This window comes from Schistocerca serialis, chromosome 1 (genome assembly GCF_023864345.2).
Source record: "Schistocerca serialis cubense isolate TAMUIC-IGC-003099 chromosome 1, iqSchSeri2.2, whole genome shotgun sequence".
Lineage (NCBI taxonomy): Eukaryota > Metazoa > Arthropoda > Insecta > Orthoptera > Acrididae > Schistocerca > Schistocerca serialis.
The window spans coordinates 1,178,503,663-1,178,522,240 of record NC_064638.1 but is presented as its reverse complement, the minus strand read 5'-3'; the positions used below and the strand labels follow the sequence as shown (position 1 = coordinate 1,178,522,240).

General features: G+C 43.7%; 1 protein-coding gene and 1 non-coding gene across 3 annotated transcripts in view; both read right to left on the bottom strand.

Moving 5' to 3' along the window:
- Window positions 1–18,578, bottom strand: part of LOC126418691 (hornerin-like) — a 92,985-nt gene that overhangs the window by 19,077 nt on the left and 55,330 nt on the right. The window lies entirely within an intron of this gene.
- Trnas-cga (transfer RNA serine (anticodon CGA)) lies at window positions 7,022–7,096 on the bottom strand. The gene has a single exon. It is a non-coding gene; the product is annotated as a tRNA-Ser (tRNA).

The following is an 18,578-nucleotide window of genomic DNA, read 5'->3' as shown; positions in this document are numbered from 1 at the left end:
AGTTAAAGTCAGTGATATTCTTAAGTTTGGTGTACGGAACCAGTTGCCCCCTCTGGCTCGATATAGAATATTTTCATTTTGTTTGCTTTCTTGCCCCCCACTTATTTTTGTATCGGTCTGCATTTAAAACACCTCCACTAAAGCGCAAGAGCCGACGGAATGTGGTGTGCGACTTGTCTGGAAACGATCCTACTCCATTCAATCATGGTTTTTGGTGTTGATAACAAGGGCTCACTTTAATCTTCGCCTTCCAGCTTGCATTGAGAGCTTCGATGAGCCAATGACGGAAATAAAAGAAAGGTTGAGGAGCGGGGATTAAAATTCAGTGTGAACGGATACCACTGTTAAGGTTCGCTGTGACATTGCTGTCTTCAGCGAAACTGAAGAATTACAGGACCTGTTGAATGGAATGAAGTCTAATCGGTAGGGATATGAACTGAGAGTAAATCGAAGAAAGATGGAAGTAATGAGAAGTAGTAGAAATTAATACAGCGAGAAACTTATCAGAATTGGCCATCAGGAAGTAGATGAACTCAAATTTTGCTACTTAGGCAGCAAAATAAACCGTGACGTATGAAGCAAGGAGGAAAGATAAAGCACACAAAATGATTCAAATGGCTCTGAGCACTATGGGACTTAACTTCTGAGGTCATCAGTCCCCTAGAACTTAGAACTACTTAAACCTAACTAACCTAAGGACATCACACATCTATGCCCGAGGCAGCATTCGAACCTTCGACCGTAGCGGTCGCCCGGTTCCAGACTGTAGCGCCTCGAACCACTCGGCCACCCCGGCGGGCAAAGCACACAACGCCGGCCGCTGTGACCGAGCGCTTCAGTCCGGAACCGCACTGCTGCTACGGTCGCAAGTTCGAATCCTGCCTCGGGCATGGATGTGTGTGATATCCTTAAGTTAGTTAGGTTTAAGTAGTTCTAAGTCAAGGGACTGATGACATCAGATGTTAAGTCCCATAGTGTTTTGAGCCATTTGAACCATTTTTAAAGCACACAAGCACTGGCAAAAGGGCATTCCTGACCAAGAGAAGTCTGATAGCATGAAACGTAAGTCTTAATCTGAGGAAGAAATCTCTTAGAATGTGCGTTTGGAGCACAGCATTCTATGGCACTGAGACATGAACTGTGAAAAACCGTAACAGAAGAGAATAGACCATTTGAGATGTGGTGTTACAGAAGAATGTTGAAAATTAAATGGACTGATAAGGTAAGGAATGAGGAGGTTCTTTGCAGAATCGGCGAGGAAGGGAATATGTGAAAAACACTGACACGTAGAAGGAACAGGATGATAGGACATCTTTTAAGACGTCGGCCGGCCGGAGTGGCCGAGCGGTTCTAGGCGCTACAGTCTGGAACCGCGCGACCGCTACGGTCGCAGGTTCGAATCCTGCCTCGGGCATGGATGTGTGTGATGTCCTTAGGTTAGTTAGGTTTAAGTAGTTCTAAGTTCTAGGGGACTGATGACCTCAGCAGTTGAGTCTCATAGTGCTCAGAGCCATTTGTTAAGACGTCGGGGAATAACTTCTATGCTGTAGAGGGATCTGTACAGGGTAAAAACTACAGGAAGACAGAGACTGATATACATTCAGAAACTAACTGAGAACGTAGGCTGCAAGTGCACTCTGAATGGTGCCAAAACTGGCAATTGACCCTAAATAACGAAAAGTGTGAGGCCATCCTCATGAGTGATAAAAGGAATCCGTTAAACTTCGGTTACACGATGAATCAGTCTAATCTAAGAGCCGTAAATTCAACTAAATACCTAGGTATTACAGTTACGAGCAACGTAAATTGGAAGGAACACATAGAAAACTTTGTGAGGAAGCCTAATCAAAGACTGCGTTTTATTAGCAGGACACTTAGAAAATGTAACAGATCTATTAAAGAGACTGCGTACAGTTCGCTTGTCCGTCCTCTTTTCGAATACTGCCGCGCGGTGTGGGATCTTCGTAAGATAGGATTGACGGGGCACATCGAAAAAGTTCAAAGAAGGGTAGCACGTTTTGTATTATTGCGAAATAGAGCAGAGTGTGTCACTGTAATGATACAGGATTTTGGATGAACATCATTAAAAGAAAGGCGTTTCTCGTTGCGGCGGAATCTTCTCACGACATTCCAATCACCAACTTTCTCCTTCGAATACGAAAATATTTTGTTGATGCCGACCTACATCGGGAGAAATGATCAACACGATAAAATAAGGGAAATCAGAGCTCACACGGGAAGATATAGGTGTTCGATTTCTCTGCGCGCTGTTCGAGATTGGAATAATACACCATTATTGTGAAGGTGGTTCAAATTGTTCAAACGTGTGCGAAATCTTATGGGACTTAACTGCTAAGGTCATCAGTCCCTGAGCTTACACACTACTTAACCTAAATTACCCTATGGACAAACACACACACTCATGCCCGAGGGAGGACTCTAACCTCCGCCGGGACCAGCCGCACAGTCCGTGACTGCAGCGCCCCAGACCGCTAGGCTAATCCCGCGCGGCCAAGGTGCTTCGATGAACCCTCTACCAGGCACTTAAGTGTGATTTGCAGAGCATCCATGTAGATGTAGATGTAAAAGATTGGCAGAGGAAAGGAATTCGTGACAGGTCGCATCAAACCAGTCAAAAGACTGACGACTAAAAAGTATGTGCACCTTGTGACCTACCCATGAGGAAATTAGTCCGGTCTGTCGAGACCGCATAGGCAGACGAGTTTGTCTCTACCTGTAGTATTCTAAAGTTGTCAGTTAATAAGCTGAGAAGATGGACAGGTGTTGCCACACACAAAGAAAAGGGTTGTCTTTAAAGTATTCGCATTTTAAACCCAAGAGACCTCGAATGGCTGAGAATAACTGAGCCGAAAAGGGAGTGGCGGGGCTGGATTGAGCTGTGAGTGATCGATAATCTTCAAGATTTTCGTATAATGAAATATAAAAAAGAATTTTACAATCAATTTCCCCAGTTGGGAACTGTTTTTAAAATTGTACACTCAATAGGAATAACAAATTGTTAGTCTCAGAATCAGGCCAAAATTCCAAAGCGATACATGAAACAAAAGATTCAAAACAGGTAATAGGCCACAAGAATACGCACATAATGTTAAAACCACTGGAACAATAAAATTAGAGAGAGCTTCCTACCAAACTAAGAACAATCAGCCAAAAAAATTTAAAATACATAACGGACTCAAACTATTGTACCTAGGCCAGAGCATCACACACAAGCTTGCTATAACCGTGATACTTCTTACATGAAGGCTTGTTCTAAATAATAGTACAAACAGTCTGGCCAGTAAGACAGTTATAATTTCCCGACAGTTTTAAGAGACACGATCAATACCGAAGCAATTTGAAAATTTAAGAAAAACGACGAAATGCATTCACAAGTTCTCGAAATAATTTAGACCTCCTTTTCAGAACGGATTTATAACAATAATATGAACTAGAAGAAACAAGGCTTCGTTCACAATAATTGGAAGAGGAAACTAGACCGAGACACAAGCATGCTAGCAGGAATGTGTCAAGATTTGTTTCAGTTATACGTGCTCACATCACATGGCACAAGTGCGATAACATGTGCGGTTCATTCAATGTTACTGGACAGCTGCATTGAATAAGCAACATGCAACTCTCAGAACTAGGAGTAATTCTATAACAGGAGAGGCGTGTTCGCACTTTAGCACTGATTGGAACCGCGTGTACAAAGAAATGAATCCGCTCTCTCCTTCGGGCACACTACCAGTCATACCGGAGGGATAATTAATAACAACTTCCGCCAAGAATTTAAGGGAGCACTGTATATCACTCTCTCTCTCTCGCTCTATCTCTCTCTCTCTCTCTCTCTCTCTCTCTCTCTCTCTCTCTCTCTCTCACACACACACACACACACACGCACATACAGCTCAAAACAACGCTGCCCCAAGTTGTGCTTTCAAGGTAGCAGCAGCATGAGAGAAAGCTCTACCGGGTGATCAGAAGCAGTCTGAAAAGCTTTAAATGTGTAGCAGGAGAGGTTGTGCTGAGAAATAATTGTTAAGAAAAAAAATCGATACTTTGCGCCGTTTCCTGGTTAAGTAGTATTGAGATTAGGCAATAAGGCCGTTGCGCGTGCAAATTCAAGCGGGTCGGAAGATGCAGTTAGCTTCAGTCGTTCTCATAGCGTTGATAATAGTGCACGAGACTGCTCAGGTTTTGGCTGGGGTTCGATTCTTACTACAGTCTTTTGTCCAATTTTTCTATCGTCCTCTTGTTTGGTTTTAGGAAACCAAACGAAGGACACTTTTGGCGACACCGTCTCTGGTGGGCCGATTGAATTTGCGCGCGCAACGGCGTGACTGGTTACTTTCAGTGCTAATTAACTCTGAAATGGCGCAACGTATCGAATTTTTTTCTTACGATTGCTTTCCAGCACAACCTACCGTGGAACACCTTTACAAGCTTTTCAGATTGCTTCTGACTATCCTGTACAGCAAAAAGGACCAGGCTTGTCATTAACTACTGTTCTCGGCCAGTCATCATCATCAGTTTTCTGCTGTATTAGCATGTCCTTTGTACCTCAATTTCATGCGATTCATTGCTCCTTCTCAATGCAGGCGTGTGTGTTGCGGTCCATCACATCATCCATGATCTGAAATCTCTTCTTCCCTCGCCTCCTCTTTCCTTCCAGGTACCCTCCTTTTCTTTTAGTATATGTCCAATCTAATTTCTTTTCCTTCTTTTATTACATCGAGTACCTCTTCATTTGCCACTCTATCCATCCAACGTATTCTTCCCCTTCTCCGCCAATTCCACATGTCAAAAGCCTCCAGCTTTGCTCTATCTTTCTTCCTCACCATACGAGAGGACACTCCATACAAAACACTGTATTAGCCTTATCCTTACATCTTTGTCCAATTGCTGCAAAAAATTCTCCTTTTCTTATAAAATGTCTCTTTCGCCTTTGCTATTCTGGTTCTAATTTCTGTGCTGCTCTTAAAGTCCGTTTCTATTTTGCTCCATTCAGCATTATCTTTATCTTTTTATTTCCTCCCAGTGTCATTAATTTATTTCATTTCACTTATTTTCATTGCGTGAATCTTTCCTTTAGCTTTATTGGTATCCACTATATCCCGTAGTTTTTTTCATCTGATACTAGGAGAACCACGTCGTCTGCAAACCTCAGACACCTTATTGTACTGTTCTTCTTCCAATTTTTACCCCATTGTCATCTAGTGGACAATGATATTTTCTAAGTGTAGATTGAAAAGGATGGGAGACAGACAGCAGCCTTGTCTTACTCCTTTTCCTAGTTCTAACCAGTTGGTACTTTCTCCTCTCACTTTCACTGATGCTTTTTAAGTATAAAGAGTTTATAAGTAGCCTGGTTTTCCAGGCTATTCCCCTCATTATAGTTGCAAGCTTATCTCAAGCCTCATTATCAAAAACCCTTTTCCAGGTCTACAAAACAGATACATAGTTCTCTTCCCTGTTCAATAATCCTCTCTCCCAAAATTCTCAAAAGTTTTATTGCATCTCTTGTGCCCGTATTCCCTCTAAAACCAAATTGTTCTTCAGACAATTTCCCTTCCATTACTTTACCAATATTTTATTAATGATTCCTAACATAATATTCGCAGCATGTGACATGAGGCTAATTGTCCTGTGCCCACTGCAATTCTTGGTACCTTGTGTCTTTGGTAATGGAATCATTAGTGTTGACACGAAGTCCTCTGGCCATTCACCACTGCCATGTATTATTTTACATAACCTCAATATTTCCCTCACACACGGCCGCCGAGTATATAACGGCTACCCACGCGTTCCATCAAATCCTGCTCGTTTGTGTTGGGTCTCCCCCCCCCCCCCACCATCAACTGCCGACGGCGCTAGTGTTGCTCACGGCCACTGCTAGCGCACCCTGTTACAGCGCTGGCGCCTCCATCGGTCTAGTCGCAGGGCCTTTGAACTCGTCGTGGACGGCGACGTATAGTGAAGGCACAACAACTCTGACAAAAAAAAAAACATTTGTGTGTTATTTGTCTGTGAGAAGAAGGGAAAACTTCTAACAGCGCCTGTCAGAGACTGAAAGCGCCATCGGAAGGACGGTTCATCGTTCCGCAGTGTCGCTGTTTGCGGTGATTGGGATGCCACGACTGTCACGCGAATACGGAACTGATGGGTTAAGGAGGGACATATTCAACAGTATGCAGGACGTCAACAGCTCCGCGCGACTAGCGCCTGAGAGGACATTTAGTGTTCGCCTGGCCGTGTGGGATCGTACAGTCACACCACATACTTTGATTCAGGAAATGGATTCGTTTGCCAAGAAACTGGCGTGCCAGCGACTATGATTGTTGAATTCTGTCAAAGAGCTGAAGTAGCATGGAATGACGTGCCTCTGTCCACAGTTACTAGAATACACAGTAGGCATCACAGGTTATGTGAGCAGTAACAAATTATGACGCTCACACCACAGTGGATCCAGTCACTGCTCAACAACCCACCACTACCATAACGTGCTGTGTTGACGTTACGTTTTTGAATGAATACAAGGTTGTCTACGTGAGTGTGAGTTCTTCAAATGGTTCAAATGGCTCTGAGCACTATGGGGCTTAACATCTGAGGTCATCAGTCCCCTAGACTTAGAACTACCTAAACCTAACTAACCTAAGGACATCACACACATCCATGCCCGAGGCAGGATTCGAACATGCGACCTTAGCAGCAGCGCGGTTCCGGACTGAAGCGCCTAGAACCGCTCCGCCACATGGCCGGCTGTGAGTTCTTACCGGTGATTTACGATCAAGTGCAGAGTTACAGTAAAGTTAGTAGTACGCCGAGGAGTCCTGACAGTACGTTTTGAATTGTTTTCTACGAGAGATGATGGTTTGTAGTGCGATCACAAGTTGGACTAACCACTGCAGACAAAGAAAAAGATTATTTCCTAAGAACAATGAAACGAAACAGAAATGGCTAAATGTTTCTAATGTGCCAACTGGTTTTTAGTTGAAACTTCCTGGCAGATTAAAACTGTGTGCCCGGCCGAGACTCGAACTCGGGACCTTTGCCTTTCGCGGGCAAGTGCTCTACCAACTGAGCTACCGAAGCACGACTCACGTCCGGTACTCACAGCTTTACTTCTGCCAGTACCTCGTCTCCTACCTTCCAAACTTTACAGAAGCTCTCCTGCGAAGGCAAAGGTCCCGAGTTCGAGTCTCGGCCGGGCACACAGTTTTAATCTGCCAGGAAGTTTCATATCAGCGCACACTCCGCTGCAGAGTGAAAATCTCATTCTGGTTTTTAGTTGCTAATGCTCATGATGACAGATGGGCAGGACTCGTGTTCAGATATTAGGGAGTAGCTTCCATGGTGCTAGAGCGAAATGTAAAAGGTAAAAATTGTAAGGGAAGTAAGTGCCGCTCCGAAATGAAGACGTTAGTGCAGGATAGGAATTAATAGTGGGCCGAAACAAGCCAGTCAGAGGACTAATGATTCATAAAAAGAATATACAGGGTGAAGAAAAATTCGCGCTCCCGGACTTCGCAGCGCGATGCCTCACTTACTGACAATACAAAAATGTCTGTCACAGAATTTCGTCCTGCGAATATTTCGGGCAGGAAATGAACGTTAAAGATGAGCAATCTGGCAACTCTGTAATAAAGTGTGTGGTAACTATCTCTGTCAATAGGTAGAGTAGTGCTGTGCAGTTGGTACAGTGGATAGTGTTTTCGGTTGGCATGCTGGGGATCGACGGTTCGATTCTGGTTTAGGTATATTTGGCTTTATTTGCTGAAATTAGTCTGCATGGTACAGTATCTGGCATCTTAATCGTCATACAGCGACTGTAATGGGTCTCCTACAAAACATTTGCAGTTTCGTATTACGAACTCAGAAATGAGAATACCATCGTTTCCTTTGGTCAGCTTCTAAGGAACCTTTTGCATGACATGTACCCGAATTGTTTCGCAGCAATGCACTCAAACTTGTTTTGTGTGTACCCTCCCGCAATGGTCCCACCGATTAATACCAACTATTATTCTTGCCACGTGCTGGTCCATTACAATACGTTAGGTCTTTACGTCACCAGTAGGGCTAGCAAGCAACTGTGCAAATAATTTCGATGTGACCAGTCGGGGAGGGTACACAGAAAACAGGTTTGGAAACTAGTAGATGGAGTGGCGCGAAACAATTCGCGCCCACGACGTGCAAAAGGCTTCTTTAAAAATGACCAATGAAAACGATTGTACTTCCATGTCTGTGTTCGTAGTATATAACTGCAGATGTTTTCTAGAAGACTCTCTGGAATTGTTTTATGACCATTAAGACGACAGATACTATACCATACAGACTACTTTTAGCAAATAAAAATAAATATGCCCCAATGCAGACTCGAACCCTCGACCCCCTGTATGGCAACCCAAACCACTACCTTTTCTTCTTTTTTAAAACCATCAACATTACCAGTTTTTTTTAAAGAAGAGTAGAGTGATCAGTTCTGAGCTGGTGGAGTCAGGGTGGGCAGGAGTCGAAACCCGAGGTTTGGCCATGATGTCTCCCTCTTCCCATCCCTTAATCACTCACCTCTAGGTTTTTTACCGGGAACAGGGTAAGTAAAGAAAATATCCTTATTTGTAAAATCATAAATACAACAGAAATGCCATCCTTTCGGTGGAATCAACAAGAGACATTACACTCGAACGAGGCGAGCAGAAGTCTTCATTAACAAGATGTCGGAAAAAAATAATAACAATGATACTGAATTAATGTAAGAGGTGTTAGGCAATAGACAAAAAAAGGAAGATGGTGCGGGGCTAAGACTTGCAGGCAACTGCCCGGCAGATGGAGCGTGGAGGCAGAGTGGGCAGGGGTCAGCATGCGAGGCCTGGCCACTGTGTCCCCAGCACCGCTACCGGGAAGAAGCGCCCGAAAGGAGGGTTGAAGCTGAGGAGGAGGGGACAGTAGAGTTGGGGGAATGACCAGCGTGCTATGGTATAGTGCATAAAAGGGAGGCGCTTATCCATGTGCCTACTCCACTGAGGGTTACGATATAGAAAGTAGCACGGATATGTCAGCAAGTTGGGGGGAGGGGGGGGGGGTAATGTCGTCCGCGTGTAGCACCATCCAGCTGATCGAGGGTCACGTAAAGATCGCGTGTAGATATTTGGCGAAGAAGGCGCGGTAGCGCGGTCGGTGCTCGGCTTCAATGTGGGCGGTTTGTAAGTATTGCCAGAAGTCGGGGCGTGATTTGTTGCCATCGTTAGACATGTAGGTGATCGTCCATCCCTTGACCCATACAGTCGCATGATTTTTGGGGAAATGAGTATCCTCGGGATGGATAAAAGTCTATGGGCCAATCAAATCCGGCGGAACGCGGAGGTAAGAGGCAACGAACTGTTGCCTAAGTTTCCTGACGTCACTGGTGGCATAACAAGTCAGTTGGTGGACATTGTCAGCCATGTGGTGCCAAATTGAACAAAGCGGAGAGTACGTTTGTCCGATGGCGTGAAGCCGTTGATTTGTGGCGAATTTTCCACATGCGACGTGGTACCGTGGTGACCGGACGTTGGAGGGAAGGGAAAGCTGGTGGATATGACGCCAAACCGTGGGCCACGCGTCGATGGATGTCTGAGTTCGATGTTGTTGCTGGATATGTAGCGAAGCAGTGGGGTGTAAAAATATTTCGGTCCAAGAGAACGCGTGTTCGGTAAGTGCGTGTGAGCATAACTGAAGTCGATGATGAAATCAGAAACGTGCGTCAGGTGGTGCTTGATGTGTCCGACTGGTACTGGTGGTGTTATGGTCGCTGGCATAAGAATTTCCAGCAAGCTGCGCGTAAGGGAGGTGCCCCCGTGCCACTGCTTGTGCATGGTGGACATGTATAAGGACGCCGCTCGGAGTCTATTTATACTAGAAACCGTGCCTGCATATGTCATCTAAGCTCAGACTTAGCTCCCAACTTATATTAGAGTCTTCTAAGCTGCCAGAGGTGGCATGTCTCTCTACCAAATTTCGCACACTATATACCCACAAGCCACCTACAAATTTAATCACGTATTCGTCATAGTACACTGTATATGCACAATAAATAAAATTTATTTATTTGTTGTTGTTATATCCCAAGGGACAAGCGGCTCCATGGAATACAGTAGTGTCATTTTGTCATTTGGACTGGCTGCGAAGCAGGCGTTAAGCAGCGAGACGATATGTGTCTGAACCAGTAGTTCCAATCTGGTGTACAGAGGGTGACCTTTGCCTATCACATTCTTGTAATTGATAGTGGGAAAATTATTATTTCGATTTTCATGAGGAAAAGTAATTTCTAAACTATATTTGAATGACCATGGTCCGCAGGCACTTTGTTCATAAAAATAAATGTTTGTAAACAAGCACTTTATGTCCTTGTGACTGCCGCTCCTAATCCTCTCATATAATAAGCAAATGCCGTGTTCATGTGCATTTTAAGACACTGTGATACATTTTTGGTTCAAATGGCTCTGAGCACTATGGGACTTAAAATCTGAGGTCATCAGTCCCCTAGAACTACTTAAACCTAACTAACCTAAGGACGACACACACATCCATGCCCGAGGCAGGATTCGAACCTGCGACCGTAGCGGTCACGCGGTTCCAGACTGAATCGCCTATAACCGCTCGACCACTCTGGCCGGCGATTCATTTTTATTTAACACATAAATTATGCACTCAAGTGCAATTTGAGATACTGTTATTCCTTTGATTTACTATGCAAGTACTACACTAAAATTCAGTCTAATAATATCCAGCAAAAATTCAGACACTGACATGTGCTGGGTGGTTATAATTAAAGTACAGACACTGACAGAGATCCAGTGTGGGTTGTAATTATTGTATGTCAGCGAAAGTTGTGACAAATGCTGTATTAATGTGGGCCCTACTAGTGCTTGAAAAAAATTAGTTCCAATTTTGCCTAACAGGTGCAAATCTGGCACTGTACAGTATCTCATCGACGTCTCTGGTGCTCATATTTAATAAACAGTGTAAGTGTGGTTAATAATATAATCAAAATTGTGCCTTTCTCATTTGTTTGACTTTTTCTCTCCATTTTCTGTAGCTTACCCATACATATGAAAATATTTCTATGTGTCACTCTTGGATTAACAGCGCTAAATTTGCACCTGTTGGCCAAAACTAATAGTTTTGCAGTGTAAATCGATTCCCCATTAATGCATTAAAATATCTACGAAGTTTTGCTGCCAGTCTCCAATTACAGTTCACATTGGACCTCTATAAGCAGCTATACTTTAATCATAACTACCCAGGATACAGCTGGACAATTGACAGTAGCTAAAAGAGGTTGAGGTAGCCATTCCCAGCACAGTTGGACATCCAAAGTCTCAACTAATTGACTGCATGAGGTACAGGGTCTGCAAAGAGTTTCAGGGTATACATGAATTTTCTTTTTGAGGAATCGTGCGAAATGTAGTCCAATGTTGTTCTAACGCTCCCAGTCGGATTGGTCATCATCAGTTATTCCCAATTTATGTACTGTGTTTTGGCCACAGTGTGCCCAGCTCTGACATGATTGACAGAGCTACATGTTTTTCCTGGTAAGTTTTCTCCCAGGGATTGGATGGTAGGAACTATTTTACTCATCTCTCATAACCCTGGAAGTACATCCAATGATTTCTCTACATTGCTGGGGCTAGCTGGCCGTTGTTGACCCAGCCTGGTTTTCTAGGTTTTAGTTGGGCACATGGTAAATTGTGCAATGTTTGTTGAAGTGGTAAGTTTCTGGATCTTTAGAGTTTCGTCCGTTCATATGTTACAACTTGTTGAAATTGGATGTTTGGTAGAGCAATACTGGCGAGCACTGACAGCCTTGGCATTGCTGTGGATTTAAGAGTTTCTGTCATGATCCACATTGCATAGTTTGGCTGGATATCTATTTTGTTGCTATGGCTGCTTCTACTCCGCAAGGGAGAACAGTTTTTGGCGACAGGATACACAACTGCTTGTGCTGTAGTTGTCAAAGTGTTTGCATTAAATCCCCAGCTAGCACCAGCCAGTTTCCTTTATATATTGTTTCTTGATTTTAGCATTATCCTGTTCCTTGTACATGTTTCCTAATTGTCAAGGATTTGTCGAGAATCACACTCAGTATTGGGATTTTAGGTTGGGGTGCATTTTCTATTTGCCGAAGATTACAATTAGCTCTTTGGAATTCTGTAAGTTAGATGGAATGAACTGACTTCTATTTTATTAGGCTTCAGGCGGTCTCTACATTTTGTTATACTGGTCAAGCTTTTCTAGTTCGATAGTAAGTGTTTGTCGTTTTCTTCGAATGTGCTGCTTTTAGCTGCTGTCGCTAGGACGTCGGTGTAGCCAATCTTCGCAGAATCAGGGGTCACTATGTCTGTGGCGTACAAATTAAATGAAAGTTGGGTCAAACCCGATTCCTGTGGGAGACCGTTCTTTATAATGGAGGATTTACTTATAGTTTCTCCAATGCTGAATTTAAAAAAGCTTGAAACTGTGTGATTCAGCTTATACGTTAACCCATCCAGCCACTTACCGACCTTTGCTATTGTGATGTCAATAAATGCTACTGAGGATTGTTTTCTTTTAGAAGCCAGTTTCTATAAATGATATTAGGGCGAGAACTTCAAGGTCGATGCTCCATTTCACAATTACAGTTAACAAGGAGTAACAGCTCGTTATAAACCTTAGTTCACATAGGTTCAGTTCATAGCAACATGTAAGGGCAAGTGTCAGTATAACGGTGTAGACACAAAAGGCAGCCATAGTGGAAAAAGAGTGTTTCTGAACGGTGAAGCTGGCGAAAGAGGCGCCTTTTCTCTTTGGGTGCATAAAGGATACAAGCAGTGATTATACTCCAGAGGGGCAGCTGCAGACTGTGTGTGACTAATGGTGGGCTGCTTCAATTTCCGAAGCAGTACATGGTATGTTAAAGGTTCTGATCACTCAGATCTCCAAGAGGGGAACATATTGAGACGAAATACACGAAAGGAAGAATAGGGGATTGAAGGAACGAAAGATAAAAATCGGAACATGGAATACCCTCAAGTTGCTGCAAGCAGGAGAGCTAAAAATGCAAAACAGGAGATGAAAAGGATGCACCTGACGAATGTGACGTGAAATAGGGAGAGAATGCAGATTGTAAGTTTTGTGTTGGCAGAAGACCCAACACCGTGTTACGAGTGGGGGCCGAAATGCACGCGTTTTAGCTCAAGCAGGCTGGCGTGAGGAGGGAACTATACTGACGTGAGGTCTGGAACATGACAGGGAATGAGAATTCAGAAAGCGGACGTAGTTAGTTTTATACTTAACTTTAATCCATTAATGATGAACGTCGCTCTTGACGGTACATGATTCACGATATTATCTGTTCAGAATACATTCTTGAAGTAATTATAGTAACTGAATATGGCGCCTTGCTAGGTCGTAGCAAATGACGTAGCTGAAGGCTATGCTAAATTGTCGTCTCTGCAAATGAGAGCGTATGTATACAGTGAACCATCGCTAGCAAAGTCGGCTGTACAACTGGGGCGAGTGGTAGGGAGTCTCTCTAGACTAGACCTGCCGTGTGGCGGCGCTCGGTCTGCAATCACTGATAGTGGCGACACGCGGGTCCGACGTATACTAACGGACCGCGGCCGATTTAAAGGCTATCACCTAGCAAGTGTGGTATCTGGCGGTGGTACCACAGTAAGTTTTTCTACTCAGATAAAATCAAGAGTGGCAAGAACAGAGTAGTAACGGTGACTGAACAGAAACTGAAACATAAATTAATGAAAGAGCAGTATATTCATGGAAGACCGATGATGCAATTGCAGAGTAGTTTGGAAGATGTGGTATTAATAGAGGTATACAAGCCAGTCAGCCAGTTTATAGATGAGAAGGTGGAAGAATATTATGAGAATGTTAAAGAACTTACCGAGGAAGAAAATAGAAATGCCTGAATTATCATTATAAGGGCTGGAATGCAGTGGTGGGTGAAGGAATAACTAAGATACAATAAGAAAATTTGGATTAGCGACAATAAATGAGAGAGGTGAACGACTAATTAGGTTTTGCAAATAAAACTCACTAATGGTGGGTAGCACATTATCTGAAAAGCGCAAAAGGAAACTTTACACATGGATATCATATTGGAGTAGAGAAAGGAATCAGTTGGAAAAGGTTTAGGAACTGACTCAAGAGTGGCAAGGATTACCCAGGAACATTGGGTGGGAAAAATACCAGTGAAGTTGAAGAAAGTACAAAGAGATAACGTGAAAGAAAAATTAAAATTAGGGACAGTCAAGAAGGTAGCAGAACTGATGACTTCTGAGTTTGTTCCCTTTCCTGCCCAAACCAACCAATCAACCAAGAAGTTAGGTAAGGTTTCAGAGTTGGAAAAAAGGTTCATGGGAAAGTGGGAGAGATGTAGATTTGAAGAATGTGTAATGGAAAGTAGGAGAGAGGTAGAGTTGAAGAATCTATAAATGACTGATGGATGTCCATTCCCAGTAACTGATTGGTCAGCGCGACAGAATGTCAATCCTAAGGGTCCAGGTTCGATTCCCGGCTGGGACTAGGTGTTGTGTTGTCCTAACCTTAATCATCTTATCCCCATCGACGCGCAAGTCACCGAAGTGGCGTCAAATCAAAAGACTTGCACCCAGTGAAGGGTTTACCTGACGGGAGGCCATAGTCACACGACATTTACATGTTACCTGATGGATAAAAGTGGGTATCAGGAAAGAATGGATAATGGAAAACATTTTAAAAAAGATGGAAGACTGGAGAAAGCGAATAAATGTAAAACATGAAGAACGCAGTAAGAGGTGCAGAAACTGCATAATATGTGAAGGAGAGAAACTGAAGAAGCAAGAGAAAGATAGATGAAAGGGAAATGCGACGGAATAGAGAAAATGAAGAGAGAGGGAAAGCGTGAAATGATGTTCAAATTGGCTAGAGAAATAATTTTTGAAAGTAAAAAGATGAGGACTAGCATGGAAATAGAAAGAGAGGATGTCACAGTAGCTGAAGAATATATAGAATATCTGTATAAGACGGACAGGGGTAAGGCATCTTGGAAGTTGAAATAGAAATGGCGCTGAAGTGGAAGTGTTGATGAGTTTGAGAAACAGGAAGAGGAGGAAATAGTCTACCTGTGTAATGAGGCGATATACGGCAGAGGGGAGTGAGCTGATGACTTTCTTGTAATTGTAATGATATCAACTGAGAAAAAGAGAAGTACCAAAAAGTGTGAACAGCACAGGACTATCAGTCTAATCTCTCACATAGCTACAGTATTGCTGAGAGTGCTGAGTAAATGGTTGTATGACAATTTGGATAGATGGACTAGTGAGGAACAGTTCGGATTCATAAGAGAAAAAGGAATGATACTATTGGCCTGTTATGAATCACAGGGGAAAATTATACTGAGAAAAATTGAGAAATTAATGCAGTTTTAATTGATTGTAAAAAGCTTTCGACAGAGTTCAATTGAATAAGCTGATAGATATATTGAAGAGGAAGAGAATAGACTAGAAGCAGAGATGACTGGTACAGAATCTATATGTATGAGGGTCAATTCAAAAGAAATGCACTCCATTTTTATAAAAATACAGTTTTCATTCTGCATGTGTGAAAGTTTTACAGTGTGTAGATACATCCTTCCAGCTTGTTTTCAAACTTAGTTCAAACTGTTGCCGTGAGTGGCGCCGTCACAGCATGTCTTCAAGATGGCTGCTACACTTGACATTCGTCAGAAGCAACGTGCCGACATTGAATTCCTGTGCTGTGAAAACGAGACAATGGGAAACATCCACAAGAGGTTGAAAAAGGTGTATAGAGATGCTGCTGTCGATCGCAGTACAGTTAGTCGGTGGGCAAGCTGGTTACATGATGAAAGCGGGCACAGCAATATTGAGGATTGTCCTCACAGCGGCAGAACCTCGCACTGCACACACTCGAGACAATGTGCAGAGAGTTAACGAATTGGTGACTGATGACAGGTGCATCGGAGTGGACGAATTGTCGCCCTAAGTTGGGATAGGGAAAGGAAGTGATTGCAGAATACTGAAAGTGTTGGCGTTAAAAAAGGTTTGTGCCAGATGGGTTCCCAGGATGTTGACAGTGGCTGACAAAGAAACAAGGAAAACGGTATGCAGCGAACTTTTGGAACAGTTTTCATTCTGCATGAGTGAAAGTTTTACAGTGTGTAGATACATCCTTCCAGCTTGTTTTCAAACTTAGTTCAACCCGTTGCCGTGAGTGGCGCCGTCACAGCATGTCTTCAAGATGGCTGCTACACTTGACATTCGTCAGAAGCAACGTGCCGACATTGAATTCCTGTGCTGCGAAAACGAGAAAATGGGAAACATCCACAAGAGGTTGAAAAAGGTGTATAGAAATGCTGCTGTCGATCGCAGTACAGTTAGTCAGTGGGCAAACTGGTTACATGATGAAAGCGGGCACGGCAATATTGAGGATTGTCCTCACAGCGGCAGAACCTCGCACTGCACACACTCCAGACAATGTGAAGAGAGTTAACGAATTGGTGACTGATGACAGATGCATCAGAGTGGACGAATTGTCACCCTAAGTTGGGATAGGGAAAGGAAGTGATTGCAGAATACTGAAAGTGTTGGCGTTAAAAAAGGTTTGTCCCAGATGGGTTCCCAGGATGTTGACAGTGGCTGACAAAGAAACAAGGAAAACGGCATGCAGCGAACTTTTGGAACAGCACGAGAATGGTGGAGATGAATTTCTTTGAAGAATTGTGACAGGTGATGAAAGATGGCTCCATCATTTTTCACCAGAGACGAAGAGGCAATCAATGGAGTGGCATCATGCAAATTCACCCAAGAAAAAAAATCAAAACCACACCTTCTGCTGGAAAAGTTATGGTTACGGTGTTTTTCGATTCCGAAGGACTCTTGCTTGTGGACATCATGCCAAGTGGAACCACCACAAATTCTGATGCATATGTGGCGACACTGAAGAAACTTCAAGCTCGACTGAGTCATGTTCGACCACATCGGCAAAAGCAGGATGTTTTGCCGTTGCACAACAATGCACGGCCACATGTCAGTCAAAAAACCATAGAAGCGATCACAAAACTCGGTTGGACAACACTGAAACACCCACCTTACAGTCCTGACCCGGCTCCATGTGACTATCATCCCTTTAGGAAACTGAGACTCTCTTCGTGGAACAAAGTTTGAAGATGATGACTACCTTGTGCACGCTGCCAAACAGTGGCTCCAACAGGCTGGTCGAGAATTTTAACGTGTAGGTGTACAGGCGCTGGTTCCAAGAATACGTAAGGCAGTTGAGAGGGATGGAAATTATGTGGAGAAATGAAAATACTGTTCCTAAAGGATGTATCTACACACTGTAAAACTTTCAAACATGTAGAATAAAAGATGCATTTAAAAATACGAGGGCAGTTCAATAAGTAATGCAACACATTTTTTTTCTCGGCCAATTTTGGTTGAAAAAACCGGAAATTTCTTGTGGAATATTTTCAAACATTCCCGCTTCGTCTCGTATAGTTTCATTGACTTCCGACAGGTGGCAGCGCTGTACGGAGCTGTTAAAATGGCGTCTGTAACGGATGTGCGTTGCAAACAACGGGCAGTGATCGAGTTTCTTTTGACGGAAAACCAGGGCATCTCAGATATTCATAGGCGCTTGCAGAATGTCTACGGTGATCTGGCAGTGGAAAAAAGCACGGTGAGTCGTTGGGCAAAGCGTGTGTCATCATCGCCGCAAGGTCAAGCAAGACTGTCTGATCTCCCGCGTGCGGGCCGGCCGTGCACAGCTGTGACTCCTGTAATGGCGGAGCGTGCGAACACACTCGTTCGAGATGATCAACGGATCACCATCAAACAACTCAGTGCTCAACTTGACATCTCTGTTGGTAGTGCTGTCACAATTGTTCACCAGGTGGGATATTCAAAGGTTTGTTCCCGCTGGGTCCCTCGTTGTCTAACCGAACACCATAAAGAGCAAAGGAGAACCATCTGTGCGGAATTGCTTGCTCGTTATGTGGCTGAGGGTGACAATTTCTTGTCAAAGATTGTTACAGGCGATGAAACATGGGTTCATCACTTCGAACCTGAAACAAAACGGCAATAAATGGAGTGGCGCCACACCCACTCCCCTACCAAGAAAAAGTTTAAAGCCATAACCTCAGGTGGTAAAGTCATGGTTACAGTCTTCTGGGACGCTGAAGGGGTTATTCTGTTCGATGTCCTTCCCCATGGTCAAACGATCAACTCTGAAGTGTATTGTGCTACTCTTCAGAAATTGAAGAAACGACTTCAGCGTGTTCGTAGGCACAAAAATCTGAACGAACTTCTCCTTCTTCATGACAACGCAAGAGCTCACAAAACTTCAGTGGACTGTTCTTGCTCATGCACCCTACAGCCCCAATCTCGCACCGTCGGATTTCCATATGCTTGGCCCAATGAAGTACGCAATCCGTGGGAGGCACTACGCGGATGATGAAGAAGTTATTGACGCAGTACGACGTTGGCTCCGACATCGACCAGTGGAATGGTACCGTGCAGGCATACAGGCCCTCATTTCAAGGTGGC